We start from the raw sequence: 15,123 nt of genomic DNA, 5'->3' as shown, positions 1-15,123 counted from the left end.
CTTTCTAGCTGCATACTCTAGACAAGTTTTTTGAAGCTCTATGACTCTTTCCTCATCTGTAAAGTGAGAATGATAAGAGCATCTACTAGAAAGAGTTTTTGTGAGGATAAAGTGAAATGGCTCATGTGAGGTTTGTAAACAGTGCCCGACACGTACATAGTAAATGTAGCTTAAGTGTTAGCTATCATTGTGATCTTTATTTTCATCTTCATCAACATCATCATCATTAATCATTATCATCATCATCATCATCCATGACTGAATTCAACAAAATGTATATGTGTATTTTTACATATAGAAATGTATAAGTTCAACTAATACACATTTAGACAATTCGCTCCTTTTAATCTAGTTACAGAACTGTAAAGAGATATAGTCCAATTACTAAATATTACAAAAGAAGGCAAAGAGATCTGGTGAGTCTTCTAGATCACAGCAAGCAACTGGAAGATTCTGAAAATACGAAATGGCAAATCAGATACGGAAAACCTCAAGTGTCTCCAGGCATCTGGAGAAGTAACAAGCTGGTTCTTCTGTCATTGTTTTCTAGATGGACAAGAGACTCATCCTTCCAGGATGCAGATGATTCTTTTCCTAATTTATTTTTTATTGGGGTAAAGCATACATATAAAATTTACCATCTTTACCATTTTAAATGAACAGTTAAGTGGCAATAATTAAATTTATATTACTTTCCCCCCTTTACTTCCTTCTTTTCCCTACCCTTCCTGGCCTCCAGTGGCCATCAATCTACTCTTTATCTTCATGAGATCCACTGTTTTAGTTCCCACATATGGGTTAGAATGTGTGATATTTATCTTTCTCTGCTTTGCTTATTTCACTTAACATAGGGGCCTCCAATTTCATGTTGCTGATTTCAAGGGCCCAGACCAACATTGAAAACATTCTTTGGATTAAACAAGCGTATAAGCTACTTGCTCCTCACAAACAGCTTTAGGTGAATACACGTCATTTTAATTAGGTAGAAATATGTCTTGGAGTTTTGTTGGGGACAGCTCAATATTTATTTTCTGATAGGAAATTATGATGTTATACAATTGTAATAGGATTTGAATTGGTGGAATAAATCTTTGGGCAAATAGATTTATACGCAAACAATTTAATTTAATTCCATTACATAATTAACTAATGATGTTGGTGACTATGGCAAGCAGGACCTGTAAATGGGAGGATGTGGATATGTAATTACTCAGTGTGTCCACTGGGAGGAGCCATTTCCATAGCAAAGAGGGAACAAAGGTGAAAGGGAGATTGTGCTCACGACCCAATGTTAACTTCAGTGTATACAGTTACTTATGCAGATGGCTGAAATCACTACAGTCCTACAATACCCAAACAAAACCATGTTTTAAAAGTCAATACAATTAGCTGCAGTGATTTAAAACAAAAATCTGTTGAGTTTCGGTGGCAGTACATCTTCCCAGGGAGACGTAAGGGGTAAAGATCATTGTTTTTTTCTCTTTGTGTCTCCTTCAGAAATATCCAGCACCAAATAAAAGTTAGTTGCAGGTAGCAATAGCAAGAGAAATCTTTTCTGAGGGTTTGCTGTGTACTAAGTGTGTTGTAAACATTGGCTTATTTAATCCTCACACTGATTCTATAATGTTGGGAATAGTTGCCATCATTCCCATTTCACAGGTTGGAAATGGAGGCACAGAGTGGTAAGTCAACCACCTGAGGTCACGGAGCTGGTAAGGCACAGTCAGTCTGGCTGTAAAACCCACACTTCACTCTGCTGACTTTCAACTGTAGAGTCTGTAAGCCTTGGCTGAATGAGTGAGTGAGTGAATGACGGAGAAAGTGAGAGGATGAGACAGTGCAGACAGCTCGTCCAGACCATGAAATCTGAGTGTTTTCCCTTGAGACTCAGGGAGAAAAGTCGAAGTGGAAAAGTGGGCCCTCTGAACAGTTGCATGAACACAGCACAAATGTCAAAAGAAAACAGATAAGGAGGAACTCGTTTTGAATATATCTTAATATTGGAAATGATGTCAACCGTCCTTGGGGATAATGATGTTGGGGATAGTAAGAGAAGGTTTTGGCCTAGATGAAGTGAATATGGGGATGAGAAATGCAGTTTCCGGCCGGGCACGGTGGCTCACGCCTGTAATCCCAGCACTTTTGGAGGCCGAGGTGGGTGGATCACAAGGTCAAGAGATCGAGACCATCCTGGCCAACATGGTGAAATCCCATCTCTACTAAAAATACAAAAATCAGCTGGGTGTGGTGGCACATGCCTGTAATCCCAGCTACTCAGGAGGCTGAGACAGGAGAATTACTTGAACCCGGGAGGCAGAGGTTGCAGTGAGCCTAGATTGCTCCATTGCACTCCAGTCTGGCAACGAGTGAGACTCATCTCAAAAGATAAAAAAAAAAGAAAAAGAAAAGAAAAGAAATGAAGTTTTCATGAAAAACATGCTGTGTGGTACAAAACTGAAGTTTGTTATGGTTTTATCTCTCCATATTATATTAACATTTCAAAACTTGTCTCATCTTTTTGGACTGCCTTTAAAAGGTTTTTTCTTCCCCTTCTGCATTCCTCTCCTTTTTTTTTTTAATTTTTATTTTTTTGTAGCTGTTTTCAAGCACTCTGGCTTTGTCATATTTTCTTGGCTTTGGTGACATGTGAACCCCAATTTGCCTGGTGATAAAAAAGGTCTCACAAAGAAATCCAAAAAGTTAAAATAAAAGAAAGCTAGGATAATTTTTCCGACCTTAAAATGATTCTGCCACATTATATTCAACAGAGAAAATATCAAAGATGAAAAAGTAAAGTGAATTATTTATAACTCAAAAGAGAAAAATTCTCTTTTTAGAGACTCTTCTGTTCTGAGAAAGAATATCTAACATTGGGGCGGGGGAGGTGCTTGTGGCCCTTGGAGAATCTTGTGACCCATAGCTGTGGTCACGTTCAGATTTTTTTATTGGCTTAAAAAAAAGTATTTAGAAAAATTAACGTATGGAGACTGCTTGCTTTGCCAAGAGAAATGAGAGAACCCTATTTTATTACCCTTGTGAGTCATCTCTTTCCTTGGTTCTGTAAAAAAAAAATTGTTATGAAACTCATCAAATATTACTTAGGAATAAAACCAGTGTTTGTGATTCATCTATAAAACAGAAATTAACTCACACAATTCAATATAATCTGGGCATCACGGTGCTATGAAACAAGGCGTTACCATTGAAAATCCGCCTGTTTGCAGGTATCAGTTGTTCTGCAGAAACCGCTCTGGGCCCTGTCTTGTGCTTTGTGTCAGCTCAGAATAAGCAAATCAGGCCAGGCACAGTGGCTCACACCTGTAATCCCGGTGTTTGGGGAGGCTGAGGCGGGTGGATCACCTGAGGTCAGGAGTTCAAGACCAGCCTGGCCAACATGGTGAAACCCTGTCTCTACTAAAAATACTGAAATTAGCCAGGCGTGATGGCATGTACTTGTGGTTCCAGGTACTTAGGAGGCTGAGGCAGGAGAATTGCTTGAACCCAGGAGGTGCAGGTTGCAGTGATCTGAAATCGCACCACTGCACTCCAGCCTGGGTGACAGAGCAAGACTCTGTCTCAAAAAAAAAACAAAAAAAAAAAACAAAAGTAAAAAGAAAAAGTAAAAGACAGTCAGTCTGTCAATTATTGGGTTGTGGTCAACTGCCTGAATTGCCTGGCCACCGAGCTGAAGGCTGGAAGGAAAGTGGCCTGTCTTGTGACCTGTCTTTGATTTAGCCAGGTAGGGGCACCCGTGGCCAATGGGAACCCAGGAGAGTGAGGGCCAGAGCTCAGGAAGTTCCCTGAGAAAAGGAGGCAGGTGTCAGCTACAGAGTGCCAAGAATCGTAACCAGAGAACCACATCCGTCAGCAAGTTCCAAAGGCACCAGGTGGGCCTGAGGAGGGTGAGAAGAGTCACCCAGAGCAGCCTCTGTGATCTGTGGAGCCACAAACACAAAACAGGTCACTGCTTGCAGGCTGTGTCCCTGCCACATGTTCTATGACTAGGTCAGGCGGGTTTAAGTCTATGGTTGGCTGCAAACCACTAAGGCAAGAAAAAAAAAGAGGACATAGCTATGTTGTTATTAAAAAAAAAAAAAAAAGCAGCATTTGACTACTTTAAAAAGAAAGTCTGCCTGGCAAATGGCATTGTCAGAAAAACTGAAGACACTCTCTCTCTCTTTTTTTTTTTTTGAAACGGAGTCTGGAGTCTTGCTCTGTCGCCCAGGCTGGAGTGCAGTGGCCGGATCTCAGCTCACTGCAAGCTCCGCCTCCCGGGTTTACACCATTCTCCTGCCTCAGCCTCCCGAGTAGCTGGGACTATAGGCGCCGCCACCTCGCCCGGCTAGTTTTTTGTATTTTTTTAGTGGAGATGGGGTTTCACCATGTTAGCCAGGATGGTCTCGATCTCCTGACCTCGTGATCCACCCGTCTCGGCCTCCCAAAGTGCTGGGATTACAGGCTTGAGCTACCGCGCCCCGCCTGAAGACACTCTCTTAAGAGATTAACCCTTGGTCTATGGAGTAGGGGGAAGGGGCTGGGCAGAGAAGAGGTTTTGGGTTGCAAAGTATCCTCCATGTTTGCCTGCTCACCTGAGCTCTCATGGTCCCAGAGATTTTCCCTTCGCCTTCCTTCTCTGCCATCTCCACCCTTACTATGTTGAGAGGCAGGGGGTGGTGACTCAGAACCAGGGTATCCCAAGGCCCAAGACTGGGTAGGGTAGCTGGGAGGAAAGGTTGGGGGAACCCATGTGTGTGGTAGGGACTACGCTTCTTTCATACTATTACACTTTCAGTACATGATGATTTCCACAGGCTAGTGTGGGCAAGTCTGGGAATCTGTATGTATATAAATAATTCATGTATGTTTTGTCTATCATATAAGATACATATATAAATATATCATATATTTAGACATATATGGATATACATCATATATCTGTAGCTCAAAGTATTAATTTGTTTTCATGCTTTGAATAAAGACATACATGAGACTAGGCAATTTACAAAAGAAAAAAGTTTATTGGACTTGCAGTTCCACATGGCTGGGGAGGCCTCACAATCATGGTGGAAGGTGAAAGGCAAGGAGGAGCAAGTCACATCTTACGTGGATGGTGGCAGGCAAAGAGAAGGAGCTTGTTCAGGAAACTCCCGTTTTTAAAACCATCAGATCTCGTGAGACTTATTCACTATCACGAGAACAACACAGGAAAGGCCTGTCTCCGTGATTCAATTACCTCCCACCAGGTCCCTCCCATAATACGTGTGAATTTAAGATGAGATTTGGGTGGGGAAACCATATCACTTGATATATTATTATTTTTTGGTAGAAAATGTCCCCAAATATATTTCCTTTGGGAACCCACTACTTGGATGTATTGGAGGAAGCCTGATATTGATCCATATTCCTTTCCGAGGACAGAGAGCCTAGCATTTTTTTGCATCCTTTTTTACTTCACCTGTGACACAAGTTCACTTTTTTTGCATCTTAATGGAGCTTCCTTTTCCAAGAAAAAATGATTAACATGGATATCTTCTTCTTTTTTTTTTTTTTTTTTTTTGAGACGGAGTCTCGCTCTGTCACCCAGGCTGGAGTGCAGTGGCCAGATCTCAGCTCACTGCAAGCTCCGCCTCCCGGGTTCACGCCATTCTCCTGCCTCAGCCTCCCGAGTAGCTGGGACTACAGGCGCCCGCCACCTCGCCCGGCTAGTTTTTTGTATTTTTAGTAGAGACGGGGTTTCACTGTGTTAGCCAGGATGGTCTCGATCTCCTGACCTCGTGATCCGCCTGTCTCAGCCTCCCAAAGTGCTGGGATTACAGGCTTGAGCCACCGCGCCCGGCAACGTAAGAAAGGGGACCACTTGTTTCCGCCTGGTTACGAACGGATATCTTCAAAATTATAACAACTTGGGTTGCCCTCCTATCACACTGGGAGCTTGAGGAAGATGTATGATGTGTGTTACAGTAGGGGTCCCCAGCCCGCCCTCGGTCCATGGACTGTTAGGAACTGGGCCACACAGCAGGAGGTACGTGGTGGGCAAGCAAGTGAAGCTTCATCTGTATGTACAGTCGCTCCCCATCACTCATATTACCACCTGAGCTCTACCTCCTGTCAGATCAGCAGCGGCATTAGATTCTTACAGGATCATGAACCCTATTGTGAACTGCACATGTGAGGGATCTAGGTTGCACGCTCCTTAGGAGAATGTAATGCCTGATGATCTGTCACTGTCTCCCATCACCCCCAGATGGGACCGTCTAGTTATAGGAAAACAAGCTCAGGGCTCCCACTGGTTCTACATTATGGTGAGTTGTATAATGATTTCATTATATATTGCAATGTAATAATAATAGAAATAAAGTCCACAATATATGCAACGTGCTTGAATCATCCCCAAACCATCCCTCCACCTCAGTCCATGGAAAAATTGTTTTCCACAAAACCAGTTCCTGGTGCCAAAAAGATTGAGGCTCTCCATGTTACAGGACACAACTGTTTTTATTATCATAGCAGACACTACTGTTTTTCATCCTACCTTATACATTTTTATTCATTTAATCCTCATGACAGTGCTATAGGGTGGATACTCTCCACTTTATAGATGAAGACACTGAGATAGCTACTAAATGCCAGGCTAGCTCTGGGGTCAACTCTCTTAACTACTCTACCAGCCTGTCTCTCAAAATGAAAAGCAATTCATTTGTTTTATTCACCTTTGTTTTTATAGTAGAAAAATGAAATGCAATATCTCCTTCCAAACCTTCTGGAAAATCTGGATATTAAATCTTCTCAACTCAAGGAAAGGGAAACTAGTTTCACTTTGGGGGAGATTTTTGGGTCTAATGGGCCATCAACTCCAGTATGAGAGCACTGGAAGAAAAGGCATACAAATGCCTTTGGAAGTAAGAAAGGATCTTCAAGATGAAATGAGATCAGCGAATGGGGGAAGCCAAGGAGGAAAATTGCAGAGGGGATGCATAGTACATGGGACTTATCCAAAAGAAGTTGCTGGAGGAATAAGAGAGTACCTATTCTGGGAAGATGATATGGTTTGGATCTGTGTCCCCACCAAATCTCATGTTGAATTGTAATACCCGTTGTTGAAGGTGGGGCCTGGTGGGAGGTGTTTGGGTCACGGGGGCAGATCCCTCATGGTTTGGTATTATCCATCCTCGAGATAGTGAGTGAGTTCTCTTGAATCTCATTGTTTAAAAAAGTGTGACACTTCCTCCCTCCCGCTCTTGCTCCGGCTTTCACCATGCAAAGTGCCTGCTCCCACTTCACCTTCCGCCATGACTAAAAGCTCCCCGAGGCCTCCCCAGAAGCTGAGCAGGTGCCGGCATGATGCCTGCATGTATAGCCTGCAGTACTATGAGCCAGTTAAACCTCTTTTCTTTATACATTCTTTATACCCAGGCTTAGGTATTTCTTTCTAGGAATGGAAGAACAGCCTAACACATAAGACTTGGGTAGGTGTTTGGATGTAGCCAAAGACAGGTATGAATGACGAAGTAGGTTGTCACTTCTGTGACTCTCAATGAGCCATGCTCCTGGCATTCGCACGCTTGTCCTGTCTCTTCCTCTTGGTCTGATCCAGGTCTGTTAGAATGCTGGCAGAGGGGACCCAGTGCCAGGTGTGGACTTCAGCTTTAAGAAGGTTTGGCCATTTCTGATTGTGTATATTGGAAGGATTGAACTTTGTGGAGAGGGAGAAGCCCTGAGATTGCGTGGAGACTGAAGAACCCAGCCAACTGTGAGAATTGAGGCTACAGACTTCTGACCCCCATAAAGTATCTCTGTCAGCCTTAAGCTACTTGAGCCCATCTAATTGAGCAACCAGATGTATGAGTGAAGAAGCCGTCTTGGACATTCCAGTCTCAGCGGACATTGTGTGGGACAGAGATAAGCCACCCTCTGTGTGCTGTCTGAAATCCTGATCACAGAATTGTGAGCAATGATAAAATGGTCTGTTGGGATAGACCAGCCACTAAGTTTTGTGTGGTTTGTTTCACAGCAATTGATAGCCAAACAAACACACAAACAAACAAAATTCAGAAAAAACGTGCATCATTTGCATGCCCAGGAGCTTCAGAGAAAGAGAGGCTTCATCTGCTGCAGACCTAGCCCCTTCTCTTGATTCCAGCTCTGTGGATCTTAGTGAGATCCTCATTAGCATCCTTCATCTTACCTGTCGGTCACCTAGCTATAGTGATGCCATAGACATTGCATACATTATCCCTGGTCACCCCATATAGACAACCCTCTCCCGCTCTTCTTGGGATATTCATAAGCCCAAACAAGTGGAGGGGGTGAAGACTTGTACGTCTGGTGGGACAGTGTGGTGGTTCATTTTATGTTTTAACTTGGCTGGGCCACCTTACTTGGATATTTGGTGAAACATTGTTCTGGATGTTTCTGTGAAGGTGTTTTTTGGATGACATTAATGCTTAAATTGGTGGATTTTGGGTAAAGCAGATTCCCCTTTATAATGTGGGTGGGTCTCATCTAATCAGTTGAAGACCTTAACAGAGCAAAGACTGACCACCCCCATTCCATCTTGTTGAGCAGTAAGGGATTCTGCCAGCAGGCTGCCTTCAGACTCAAACCGCAACTTCCCTGCCTCTCTAGCCTAGCGGCCACTACCGTCAAATTTTTAACTCACCAAGCCTCCATAGTTGTGCAAGCCTATTTCTTAAAATGAATCTTTCTCTTTCTCTGTGTGCATATCCTGTTTGTTCTGCCTCTCTGGAGAACCCTGACCAATAAGGATGGTAAGACTCCTTGCATATATTCTTTGTGTTTGTCAACAGAATATGCTCGAGACTGTCTAAGCTGGCACAGTAGTGAATGACTCTGTTCCATGTATTAGAACAATTATTGGATTGAGAATATGGAGCTCTGGGTCAGCCTCTGGCTCTGTTCCTGTCAGTCTTAGGAAAACCAATCAACATCCTGGGCCTCAATTTCATTAAGGCTATAGCTCTCAAAACTTTGTGTAATTTAAATATGGTTATTAGGATGAAATAACAATGGGGCCATTGTTACTGCAATAATGAGTGCTTAATCATGACCCAGGTGGGGACCATATAATAAGCTTTTTAAAAATTTTTAATAAAGAGTTTTTAAAAGTGGGCATATTTTGCACTTTCTACTTTCTGCAGCTTAAGTTGTATGAGCTGAATAGAGGTAGATTCCGGGGGTTACCATACTTAACCAATTACCCAAGGACATTAACTGGCACACCTGTTCACATTTACCCTTTTATGGCTTGACCTCAGAGCCAATAAAATTATATTTTGCCCAGTTCGTTTTCATAATGCATCGATTGCTTTTAATAATACATTTTCTCCCAAGTGTCTGAGTGGACTGGGGATAATGGTCACTTCAGTGTCAGAGTCCACAACTTAAGGGAAAAGTCAATCTGATTCTCTTTTACTTAAGAGGCCTGATCCCTAGGAGGATGGTGGCCTTTGTGCCTGGCCTGTTTGCTTTCTGGTTTTAGTGCAGGTTCGCTAGAGTGCTTATTGTCCTGTGTAAGCACAGTAGCCCCTCGGCCCTAGCAGAGCATTGAGGAGAAATCTGGTGGTTCTGCGCACTCCCAGAGCAGTGTCTCAGGTCATTAAGTGCCCACTGAGGAGGGCTGGCTTGGGTCACTTTTACGATATAAAGTAGCTGTGACCCGGAGCCTGTGAATAGAGGAGTTTTCCAAAGTGACGTGGACACAGACTTTGCAGTTAACACTTCCTAAGTGCTTTCTGACTCCCAGGAAGACCCCTTCGGTCTTGCTTGCTGGGATCAAGTCTCTGGACAAACACCGATGGTGGATTGATTGCTGCTGTAGCATGTGGAGTTTGAGAACCACAGAGATTTAAAACTAGAAAGGCTGTGACCTTAGAGATCCTGGGTTTAGTGGTTTTCAAACTTATTTTTAACCGTGGAGCCTTTTGTTCAGAAGAAATGTGGGGCAGAGGCTCAGTATAGGAAGCAGTCAGAAGTCTGCACATCAGGTTGAAGTTGCCAAGGGTAGGGGGTTGAGGACCACTACCTCCTGGGGGTCTTCCTCAACCCTCTCAAAGACCTCAAGGATGGAGCCTCTGAGGACCAGTGTGGTCCAGCTTCTTTCTTCCACATACGAGGAAATTGAGGGTCTTCCCCCAAGCACTCAGTGAGGGAGTGGAGCAGTCTGGGGTATTTCTTCCAGAGGCTTCTGCCCCAGGAGTCTCTCTACTGCCTCACTCTGCATTTACCCACAACTTGCAACAGTGCAGCATTTTGGTTTTTCTGTCCTGTTGTAAATCGTGGTGATGGCTTCCCGTGATCTCCTAGAAACAGTTCTGAGATCACATCTTCTTTTTGGAGGTGCTCTGGTGGAGGGACTGAGCCCCAGGCTAGGAGTTGGCTGCTCCTTGTCCTGGTCCTGCCCCACTTAGTGCAGAGCTTCGTGATGATGGGGAAATTGCTTTCTTTCAATGGGCCATAGTCTCTTAATCTGGAAAATGAAGATCAGCATCTGGGATAAGAGTTGTGTTAGCTTCTTGTTGCCGCTATAACAAATTAACACACACTGGATGGGTTGGAGCAACAGAACTTGATTCTCTCACGGTTCCAGAGGCCAGATGCCCGAATGCAGTTAGTTTCACAGGCCAAAATCAAGGTGTCAGCAGAACCTCCCAACTGCACCCTCTGTCCCTGGAAGTCCTAGAGAAGAATCCATCCCTGCCTTTCCCAGCTCCTGGAGGCTGCCAGCATTCCTTGGCTTGTGGCTGCATCCCTTTACTCTCTGCCTCCATGGTCGCATTGCCTCCTCTTCTTCTCCCTCTCCCTCCCTCTTATAAGAATACTCATACTCGTGATTGCATTTAGGGCCCACCTGCTAATCCAGGATAATCTCCCCATCTCAAGATCCTTAATTTAATCACATCTGCAAAGTCTTTGCAGTATAAGGATATTTTTAGGTCCAGTAGATTAAGACCTGCTCTCTTTGGGGGCTCTTATTCAGCCCACCACACCAGTTAACCTCAGGACCCATTTGTAGCACTCTGGGGAGGTGATCTATGCAAAAATGCTTTCTTTATGGCAAAGTTCCAGGAAATGCATTTTTATCAAAATAATGACATTCTCTGTCCCATCTAGCAATGGGACAGAGAATAAACAGTAGACTTAGTAGTAATAAATGTAGAGAGTCCCTTAGGAAGTTGGATAATGAATGCTTGGAAAAAAGCAAGAAGAGAGTGAGTGCTAGTGGTCAGGGTGGGCCAGGCGCCTCACTGAATGGAGATGTCTGAGCTGGCCTGCGGGAGTGAGGAGCGCAAGCCCGCGGGTGTCTGTAGGGAGGGTCATCCAGGTTAAGCATGGTTGTGAGAGGCTGCAGTGGACACTTGTGAAAACTGTTAATGGGAATAAAACAGTCAATGTTCAGTTTTAATTTTTTTTTTTTGAACACAGTTTCTCTGTTTGCCTGCTTCAGGGATCATGAACTCAAAGCCTCCAGAGGTCAGACACATCAGCAAGGCAGACATGGGCGAGGCAATTGGAAGCACTAGAGATGGCTGAGAAGGTCTTACCCCACGGGTTGCTCATCTCTGTAAGATGTAGACCCAGTGGCTGGATTTCAGAAGCTGGAAGTCCAAAATTTTCATGCGAAATTTCCCAATTTTGAGATGTCAATAGCAATTCATATATTAAAATGGTGCACCTTGGCTGGATGCGGTGGCTCACATCTGTAGTCCCAGCATTTTGGGAGGCCGAGGCGGGTGGATCACCTGAGGTCAGGAGTTCGAGACCAGCCTAGCCAACACGGTGAAACCCCGTCTTTACTAAAAATACAAAAATTAGCTGGGCATGGTGGCATGTGCCTGTAATCCCAGCTACTCGGGAAGCTAAGGCAGGATAATTGCTTGAACCTGGGAGGCAGAGGCTGCAGTGAGCCGAGATCACGCCGTTGCATTCCAGCCTGGGTGAGACAGAGAGAGACTCTGTCTCAATAAATAAATAAAATGGTGCACCGAGGTAAATATATTTGAGGGCCAGATTCAGCTCACAGGTTATCACTTTTCAACTTCCAGTTTATGAGATACATTCACCGAAATTTAGCATGTCTGCCCTACCTATGGTGAGTAACAATTTCCCCTAAGTTCAGCCTGAGGAACACAGTGGAGGAGACTGAGGTCTGCACCCCATCCTTGAGGTGATGTAGGGTGCACTCTGCAATGGGGGTCCCTGTTGTCCGTCCATGAAGCTCTCTGACGTCAGCCCACCCTGCCCACCCTCCACTCTCATCCTTTCATGGCTGGGCTCAGCATTCAGCCTGGTCTTTGGTCGATCCTTCTCATTTTGTTTTGTGTGCTTCACTTTATTTCACAGCACGTTGTGAAAATCAGAAGGAAAGGAACATTTCAGAATTCATGTGAGAGGCTTTTCCTTTTTGAATTTCAATAGTTTTTGGGGTACAGATGGTTTTTGGTTACAGTGATAAGTTCTGTTTTTCTCTTTTTTTAAGACAGGGTCTTGCTGTGTTGCCCAGGCTGGAGTTCAGTGGTGCCATTTTGGCTCACTGCAACCTCCGCTTCCCAGGCTCAGGTGACCCTCCCACCTCAGCTGCCTGAGTTGCTGAGATGGGATAACAGGCACATGCCACCACATCTGGCTAATTTTTGTATTTTTTGTAGAGGTAGTGTTTCGCCATGTTGCCCAGCAGGCCTTGTACTCCTGGGATCAAGCAATCTGCCTGCCTCAGCTCCCAAAGTGCTGGGATTGCAGACATGAGCCACTGTATCCAGCAGATACGTTCTTTAGTGAGGAATTCTGACATTTTAGTGCACTCATCACTCGAGCAGTGTACAACGTACCCAATCTGTAGTATTTTATACCTCATCCCCCTTCCAACCTCCCTCTTTCCCTGAATCCCCAAAGTCCATTATATAATTCTTATTATGTTTTTGCATCCTCATAGCTTAGCCTCGACTTAAAAGTGAGGACATACGATATTGGTTTTTCATTCCTGAGTTACTTCACTTAGAACAATAGCCTTCAGTTCCATCCAAGGTGCTGCAAAAGACATTATTTCGTTCCTTTTTATGGCTGAGTAGTATTCCATGGTGTACATATACCACATTTTCTTTATTCACTTGTTGGTCAGTGGGCATTTAAATTGCTTCCTTATGTTTGCAATTGCAAATTGTGCTGCTATAAACATGCATATGCACGTGTCTTTTTCATATGCTGATTTCTTTTGCATTGGGTAGATACCCAGTAGTGGGGTTACTGGATCAAATGATAGTACTGCATTTAGTTCTTTAAGGAATTTCCATACTGTTTCCCTAGTGGTTGTACTAATTTACATTCCCACCAGAAGTGTAAAAGTGTCCCCTTTTCACCACATCCACTCCAATATCTATTGTTTTCTGACTTTTTAATTTAATTATGGTCATTCTTGCAGGAGTAAGGTGGTATTGCACTGTGGATTTAATTTGCATTTCCCTGATGATTAGTGATGTTGAGCATTTTTTTTCACATGTTTATTGGTTGGTTGTATATCTTTTGAGAGCTGTCTATTGACGTCCTTTGCTCACTTTTTGATATAATTATTATTATTATTTTTTTCTTGCTGATTTGTTTGAGTTTCTTGCAGATTCTGGATACTAGTGCTTTTTCAGATGCATCGTTTGCAAATATTTTCTCCCACTTTGTAAGTTGTCTGTTTACTCTGCTGATTATTTCTTTTGCTGTACAGAAGCGTTTTAGTTTAATTAGGTCTCATGTTTTTGTTGTTGTGGCTGTTGCTGTGTTTGCTTCTGGGGTCTTAGTCATAAATTTTTTGCCTAAGCCAATTCCAGAAGAGTTTTTCTGATGTTATCTTCAGAATTTTTATGGTTTCAGGTCTCACATGTAAATCTTTGATCCCTTTTGAATAGATTTTTGTATAAGGTGAGAGATGGAGATCCAGTTTTATTCTTTTACATGTGGCTCTCCCGGTGTCCTTTGCCCACTTTATGTTTTTGTATGCTTTGTCGAAGATCAGTTGACTGTAAGTATTTGGCTTTATTTCTGGGTCCTGTCTTCTGTTCCATTGGTCTATGTGTTTATTTTTTATATAAGTACCATGTTGTTTTGGTAAGTGTAGCCTTATGGCATGATTTGAAGTCAGGTAATGTGATGACTTCGGATTTCTTCTTTTTGCTTAGTATTGCTTTGGGCCATTTTTCAGTTCCATATGAATTTTGGGATTTTTTTTTTCTAATTCTGTGAAGAATGATGATGCTATTTGGATGGGAATTGTATTGAATTTTTAGGTTGCTTTGGGCAATATAGTCATTTTCACAATATTGTTTCTTCCCATACATGAACATGGAATGTGTTTCCATTTGTTTGTATCATTTATGATTTCTTTCAGCAAGGTTTTATAGTTTTTCTTGTAGAGGTCTTTCATCTTTGTTAAGTATATTGCTAGTCTTTTCTTTTTTTTTTTTTAGGCAGCTGTTGTAAAAGGAATTGAGTTTTTTTTTTTTTTTTTTTTTTTTTTTTTTTTTTTTTTTTTTTAGATGGAGTCTCGCTTTATTGCCTAGGCTGGAGTGCAGTGGTGCAATCTCAGCTCACTGCAAGCTCCGCCTCCTGGGTTCACGCCATTCTCCTGCTTCAGCCTCCTGAGTAGCTGGGACTACAGGTGCCCACCACCACGCCTGGCTAATTTTTTGTATTTTTAATGGAGACAGGGTTTCACTGTGTTAGCCAGGATGGTCTTGATCTCCTGACCTCATGATCCACCCACCTTGGCCTCCCAAAGTGCTGGGATTACAGGCGTGAGCCACCTCGCCTGGCCTAAGGAATCGAGTTCTTGATTTGATTCTCATCTTGGTCATTGTTGGTGTATAGCAGTGCTACTGATTTGTGTACATTGGTTTTGTATCCTGAGACTTTACTGAATTCGTTTATCAGATCTAGGAGATTTTTGGATGAGTCTTTAGGGTTTTCTAGGCATATGATCATATCATTGGCAGTGACAGTTTGACTTTCTTTATTCCAATTTGGATGCCCTTTATTTATTGCTCTTGTCTGATTGCTCTGGCTAGGACTTGGAAGGCTTTTCATATTGCTTGATAGAGCAAGCATATATGAAAATGTTACTTA

This window comes from Macaca thibetana, chromosome 15 (genome assembly GCF_024542745.1).
Source record: "Macaca thibetana thibetana isolate TM-01 chromosome 15, ASM2454274v1, whole genome shotgun sequence".
NCBI lineage: Eukaryota > Metazoa > Chordata > Mammalia > Primates > Cercopithecidae > Macaca > Macaca thibetana.
Note: the sequence above shows the minus strand (reverse complement) of the source record.